At 41.1% G+C, this 6694-nt stretch overlaps 1 long non-coding RNA gene across 1 annotated transcript in view; it reads left to right on the top strand.

Annotated features, from left to right (window-relative positions):
* Nucleotides 1-1365: 1365 nt before the first annotated feature.
* Nucleotides 1366-6694, top strand: part of LOC148148556 (uncharacterized) — a 136961-nt gene continuing 131632 nt past the window's right edge. The window contains exon 1 of the long non-coding RNA XR_015758919.1: nt 1366-1502. This is a non-coding gene — a long non-coding RNA (uncharacterized LOC148148556). The remainder of the gene's footprint in view (nt 1503-6694) is intronic.

The raw sequence follows: 6694 nt of genomic DNA, 5'->3' as shown, positions 1-6694 counted from the left end.
CAGGGTTATTTTAAGTTAACACTAGTTGGAGAATTGGCCATTAGTTTCCTTTAAGTGCTAATCCAAAATTGGGAGACCAAATTACCAACATTCTTTTAAAAATCTCATTTCTCAAATTTCTGTTACTGGCAGTGTGTAACTCATTTGAATTATATAGAACTTATCGTTCAAAAACAGGCTATTCAGCCCAACTGATCCATATTGGACATTAAGGAGGATCTATCCTCCTCCTTAACAGCACACTTTCCTTGAATTTAATGTATCTTGGAATCAACTAGCTTCTCCTCTATATATATTGATTCTATTCATTTCAATCAGTGTTCACTATAAACTGTCCATGGAATGATTACACAGTGACTCAGAAGGTACTGTGCAAGCTGTTCCCAATTCATCCTTTTTAAGATGCTCCCAATGCATTGCAAGACCAAAAACAAGTATGTGCATTCAAATGAACAGGTCATGCCCAATGTAAACAAACCAGAGCGGAGATTAACCTTAACCACACTATCTGGTAGCAAGTTGCAGTTCTAACCACTGAGTGCAGGTTTTACTTCTGAATACTTTTTAATAGAGTTATTTCTGATCAACTTATTTTCATGACCGCGGTATTTGGATTCCTGGCAAACACAAACACATATGTTCTCTTCCCCTACTCTATCAAAACCATTTACAGGACACTAACAGGCTTCTGATTCACTCTTGCATATGTGTCTTTAAGCTGAAGGGGAAGTCACCAGTTTTTGGTTAGTTATACTGATCTTTTGCGTTTTTAATTCAAGATCCAATAGATACCATGGTATTCAGAATCAAAACCCTGTAATTCTATATATCCTTCTGCAGGAAAAATAACTTTGAAACTAGGAGTGAAAATCTTAGCTCAGTTTTTAGAAATTCCCCAGACCAAATGGAAGCATAGTTAGGTGTTTATACTTTGATGTGGCTCCTCATGAATGGAGGCTGTCAGTCCCTGGTCCTTGCACTGTAATTTTTCTCACTTTTTTTGTTTGCTTTTATTGAATTTTAAAGGAATTGAAAAGGATTTTATTGAATTAGAGATGAAGCAAAGTCAAATTAAAAATGGAATTTGCCTTCCAATATCATTTCTGTTGCACCTTTATATCCTACATGGATGGCTGCTCCCTCAGAACTTGCAGGTTGCACAATGTTGAACGTTTTTAGCCTGAACATCAGATGGCATGTTTTTCACGCCCTAACTGCTTGTTCTAGCATGCAGTACGGTTCATAATGCTGCAAGCTCTTTGCACATCAGAAATGTGTCACAACTGTTCATTCCTTTAGGGATTGCTGCATAGTCCCAACTAACAAAGCAAGTTTTTCCTGCTTATTGCTCCCTAGTTGAAGCCATTTTACCCTGGTTTTACTGGATCTCTTTAATGTTAATTCTGATCTCTCTCTTCACCTTCTCAGCAGCTGTAACACTATCCTACCCTCTGTTCTGTTCCCCTGAAGCTCTTGCACAGACCAATCTGCCTGTAAAGCAGGTAAGACAACATTTTTCACTGTACCTTGGTACATGTGATAGTAATAAATCAAAGCAAATCAAATCAACCCTTGCGTGAAAGGATTTTAGAAAGGAGTATATCCTAGAAATTTTCATGCAGCACTACTCGAGGTGACTGTGCTTGTGGGCAGTTTGCTGCTGGTGGATCTGTAAATGAATGTGTAATCCACAATTGAATAAATTCCAGGACATAGGAGTTAATAAAATTGAATGAGGTCATTCTGCATTTCGTACTTCTAGCAACTATGAGAACCATTCCCTACTTTTAACTGGTATCATTCGGAAAGAGTTTCCACATAATCATTCACTTCCCCTTGAAATCTATTCTAGTTTTGTTACTTCCATATATTTGTTCTAAACCATTTGCACAAAACAACTTGGCCCAACATAAAAATAATATTGTATTTATGTCCTCTATTTGTTGATTTATTGACTCAGTGAAACTAGCTTTATCCCATCTTCCCTTATCAAAACCTGCATCATTTTGAACCCTTTTATCAGATCACCTGTTAATCTCTCCCACTCAACTACAAAGGAATCAATTTCTCTGGCTTCTACTGATGATTTAAAACCTTTCATCCCTGATATCCAAGTGAAATAGTTGGATTCTGAAGACAAGCACAATGCTATGGCAAAACTCATGAAGTGTGTCACTATAAACCCGTAACACTCAACGAGGCTAGGACCATTTTAGTGAAAATGTATGACTAATGAAAATGAAAATATAAACCACTTAACTGCAGAATTAGACTTAGCTTTATTATCATATGTACTCATGAGTACAGTGAAAACTTTGAAAGTCGCCACTTACATTTCTCTCTCTCTCGTCTCTCTCTGTCTCTGCCCCTCTCCCTCTCTCGCTGCCTCTCTGTTTCTCTTTCTCTGCCTCCTCTCTCTCTCCTCCCATGTCTCCCTGTCTCTGCCCCCCTCTCTCTATCTTCCTCCCTTTCTCTTTTTTCTGTCTCTGCCTTTCCCCCTCTCTCTACCTGTGTGTGTGTCTGTGTCTCTCTCTCTCTCTCACTCACTCACTCACTCTTCCTCCTTTAATTCCTGCAAAAAGTAACTGGTAAAATAATGTGCATATACATTCCAGTCACCCTTTTAATTCCACTTCAATTCTATTTCTGAGTTTTCTCTTTAGTCATCCCCTGCAGTTCCAAGTGTGATGTAAGCTGTGTGATTCATATACATTTCAATAGCATATATTTTTGAGTTTGGAATTTTGGACTGGTAACATTTGGATTTTGTTTCTGAAAGGATTTGATGATTGATGTTTAAATATTCCTGTAGCCATGAAGATTTTTCTGACAGGTGAGAAAGACACACTTTCTGGAGAAGAAAGGGGTGCAAACACATCCATCTTCCACAAGTCTTCCCCACTGCAATCTGACCAACAATAGGGGAGGTGTTTGAAGTCTTAACACCCCTCATCCTCTAATCAAGCCTTTACAAAGCCAATTAATGGCCTCATCTCCTCTCTGCTGTATTTAACAAACCAAGGAAAAAGCCAACACGAGTGCACAGCCAGACAAGTTTTCACTGTGTGGGCTGATGACTGGCAAGGTGGGTAGCAAGCTTAAAGATCACTGAAACCCCTTGAAGCCATTTAACCATGATCTGTTTGTTTGCTCCCCTCCTCCACCCTTCCCAGGCCAAGCCCCTCAACTCCACTCCAAGAGCCCGCCAGTCATGATGGTACACTCCAACCCATCTGTCCCTTTTTTCTCCAGTTGCCTTGAATTCCAACTCTATGCTTCCTTGCTACTGGGGATTGGTGCAGTCATGGCAGTGACCACAATTCCCTATGGCTCTGCTGGTACCAGAATCCTCATGGCCAGCTGCTGTCCAATGCAAGAATTTCCTTCTGATGGAAGTACAAGTCTTGTCCTAAACTAGTTAATGACCTGAAGTTACTGCAGGGTGACACATTAGATTAGATTCTCTACAGTGTGGAAATAGGCCCTTCGGCCGAACAAGTCCACACTGACCCTCTGAAGAGTAACCCACCCAGACCCATTCCCCATGTTCACCCCTGACTATGGGCAATTTAGCATGACCAATTCACCTAACCTGCACATCTTTGGATTGTGGGAGGAAAACAGAGCACCCGAAGGAAACCCACGCAGACACAGAGAGAATGTGCAAACTCCACACAGGCAGTCATCCAAGGCTGGAATTAAACCTGGGATCCTGCTGCTGTGAGGCAGCAATGCTAACCACTGTGCCGCCCCCAAATAGGGGTGTTTTCACTTTGGACGGGGTATAGAGAACCCAGGTACACTGTTAAATCCAGCCTATGATTCTTAAGACAGGCAGATCGATTAGGTGCAGTGCTATGGACCAGAGCAAATCCTCTCAAAGTATATTAAGAAGATAGCCTAGACCCTGGAGTTTTCTTATTTTAAAAGCAAGTACCAGACACTGCGTTCTGGATGAAACTTAATTGGTCAGGCTACCAGATTTAAATCAAAACGCACTTTAATCATACACTAAAGTTAAAATACAACAAAAGAAAGAAAAAATTGGAATAACTTTATTGAAAAATTTAATAGAATATTCAATTATTTTACTACCAAACAGTAACTGTTCCAATAGAGTAACATCCCACAAACACAACCTTGACAAAAGGCAAATTCAGTCAAATAGATTGTCTCACAGGCAATTCTCCAGCCCAAGGGGAAAAATATCAAAGGAAAACTCTGAGACAGTTAGTAGGAGGGAGAGATGTACCGTAGCTTCCACCCAGTTCAAGACCCAGCACCAATTACTTCTGAAAAACCAAAACTAAAAATCCTGGTTCTGTGGGAGCTTGCCCCACCCATTCAGGCTGCTTCTATTGTTCCTACTTTTAAAATAAAACCAAGGCCTCACAAGCTGTTTACTTTATGGGATTTCAGTGAACAGCTCAATACCTCTGCCTTAAAACCTTTCCCTCAAAAAAAAAACCCAGGACAAAATATACCTCAAAGCCATAATATTGTCATAGCAGGGAGTGAACAAGTACACTTAGTGAAAAATGTTGCATTGCTGCTCAATCAACCTTACATCCAAAAGTGAAACTGTGCATGTATTTACTCAACTCCATTAAAAAGATAGAAATGGCTCTGTTATAACAAAGTCTCCAGCAGCCCTTTACACATCATGGTGTGCACCAAATTCTTCATGTTTCTCCATCTGGAATTTGAAAGATGTCTTCTTGCCTTCGTTTTTTTTAAAAAAAGTTCTTTGAGGAAAGGGTGCTGGAAAATTTATATTGACCATATTTATATTTATATAAATAAGACATTTATATTGACCATATCAGGCAGAGTGATGGAGTTCTGACAATTTTGTACGTGCCATGTGACTTTGCGGCACCCATCCATTCGCTCAGTTGGATGTATTCATTAAAGCTCAGGGCAGTTATTTATAGTGTCTTGGCCAACATTCACTCGAACACCCTATCACAGGTAGAAAGATGTGCAGGTCAGGTGGCTAGGCTATGCTAAGTTGACCATAGAGTCTGGGGATTTGTAGGTGAGGTGGAATAGCCATGTGAAATGCAGGGTTACAGGGATAGGGGAGGGGATGGGGATGGGGATGGGTGGGATACACTTCAAAGTTGACTTAGTGGTCCGAATGGGTTGCTTCCACACTGTAGGATTCAATGATGATGCTTTGATTCCATGAAGCTAGATGATCATTTTCTCTTTCTGCTGCTTATGGGATCTTGCTGTTTGAAAATTGGCTACCTCCTTACAGTTGCATTCACTACTACATTTCAAAAGGAAATCATTGGCTTTGAGACATCCTGTTATCAGAAAAGTGTTGTATAAATTAAAGTTCTTACTCTAATGACTTGTACAGAAACAATACCTGTCATATCACAGGTGTTTTGCAATTATTGCTATAAGTAACTTTAGGAATACGGTAGCGAAAAAGCTGTTTGGTATGCTTTCTTGTATTGGTCAGAGTATTGAGGAGAGGAGTTGGGAGGTCATGTTGCAGCTGTACAGGACATTGGTTAGGCCACTTTTGGAATATTGCGTGCAATTCTGGTCTCCTTCCTATCGGGAGGATGTTGTGAAACTTGAAAGGGTTCAGAAAAGATTACAAAGGCGTTGACAGGGCTGAAGGGTTTGAGCTATAAAGAGAGGCTGAATAGGCTGGGGATGTTTTCTCTGGAGCGTTGGAGGCTGAGGGGTGACCTTTATAGAAGTTTACAAAATCATGAGGGGCATGGTTAGGATAAATAGACAAGATCCTCTCCCTGGGGTGGGTGAGTCCACAACTAGAGGGCATAGGTTTATGGTGAGAGGGGAAAGATTTAAAAGGGACCTAAGGGCAACATTTTCATGCAGAGGGCGGTGTGTGTATGGAATGAGCTGCCAGAGGAAGTGGTGGAGGCTGGTACAATTGCAACATTTTGAATGCAGCTGGATGGGAATATGAATAGGGAGGGTTTGGAGGGCTAAGTGCTGGTAAAGGGGACTAGATTAGGTTGGGATATCTGGTCGTCATGGATAAGTTGGATCGAAGGGCCTGTTTCTGTACTGTACATCTCTTTGATTCTATGACTCTATGAATATGAACAAGAAGACAGGACGAGGAGTCGTCTGAATGAGGATCAGTGACCTCTGCATTTATCTGTCCCGTTTGCTGTCTTTTCGAACAAAGCTCTGTGTCCAGAACTGTCACATCTACCCTCTGGTCTGCGGTGGTCCTCTAAAGAATCCCATCTGGAATTCCTGATACTATTTATTCCTTAGACAGTCCTGCTGGTGCCCATGGCTTCACCAAATCTCTGTATCTGACCACTGTTAGTGAAGTCTGTAGCAGTGTCACTGAACCAAGTCTAAGAGGTCAACCTGAAGCTGTCAGTCACATTGTTATGTTGCTGTGGCTGAGCTGTGAATGTTGCCCAAAAATAAATGTCAAGTGGCAACCATTCCTGATGAAGGGCTTATGCCTGAAACATCAATTCTCCTGCTCCTTGGATGCTGCCTGACACTCTCAACTCTGATCTCCAGCATTTGCAGTCCTCACTTTCTCCTAGTCAAATGACAACTCCTTGGGTGACAGCCAACCACTTGTATCATAAAGAAGGTAGCACGCTCAGTATATGGGGATTGTGGGAATAAAATCCCCTCCAGCTGGGGAACCTTTGCGTTAAAATTTACTAACATGTTTGTC

This window comes from Chiloscyllium plagiosum, unplaced genomic scaffold, assembly GCF_037043375.1.
Source record: "Chiloscyllium plagiosum isolate Xiang-an unplaced genomic scaffold, Cpla_swu_hap1 HiC_scaffold_12, whole genome shotgun sequence".
Classification (NCBI taxonomy): Eukaryota; Metazoa; Chordata; class Chondrichthyes; order Orectolobiformes; family Hemiscylliidae; genus Chiloscyllium; species Chiloscyllium plagiosum.
This window is presented reverse-complemented; position numbering and strand designations above follow the sequence as displayed.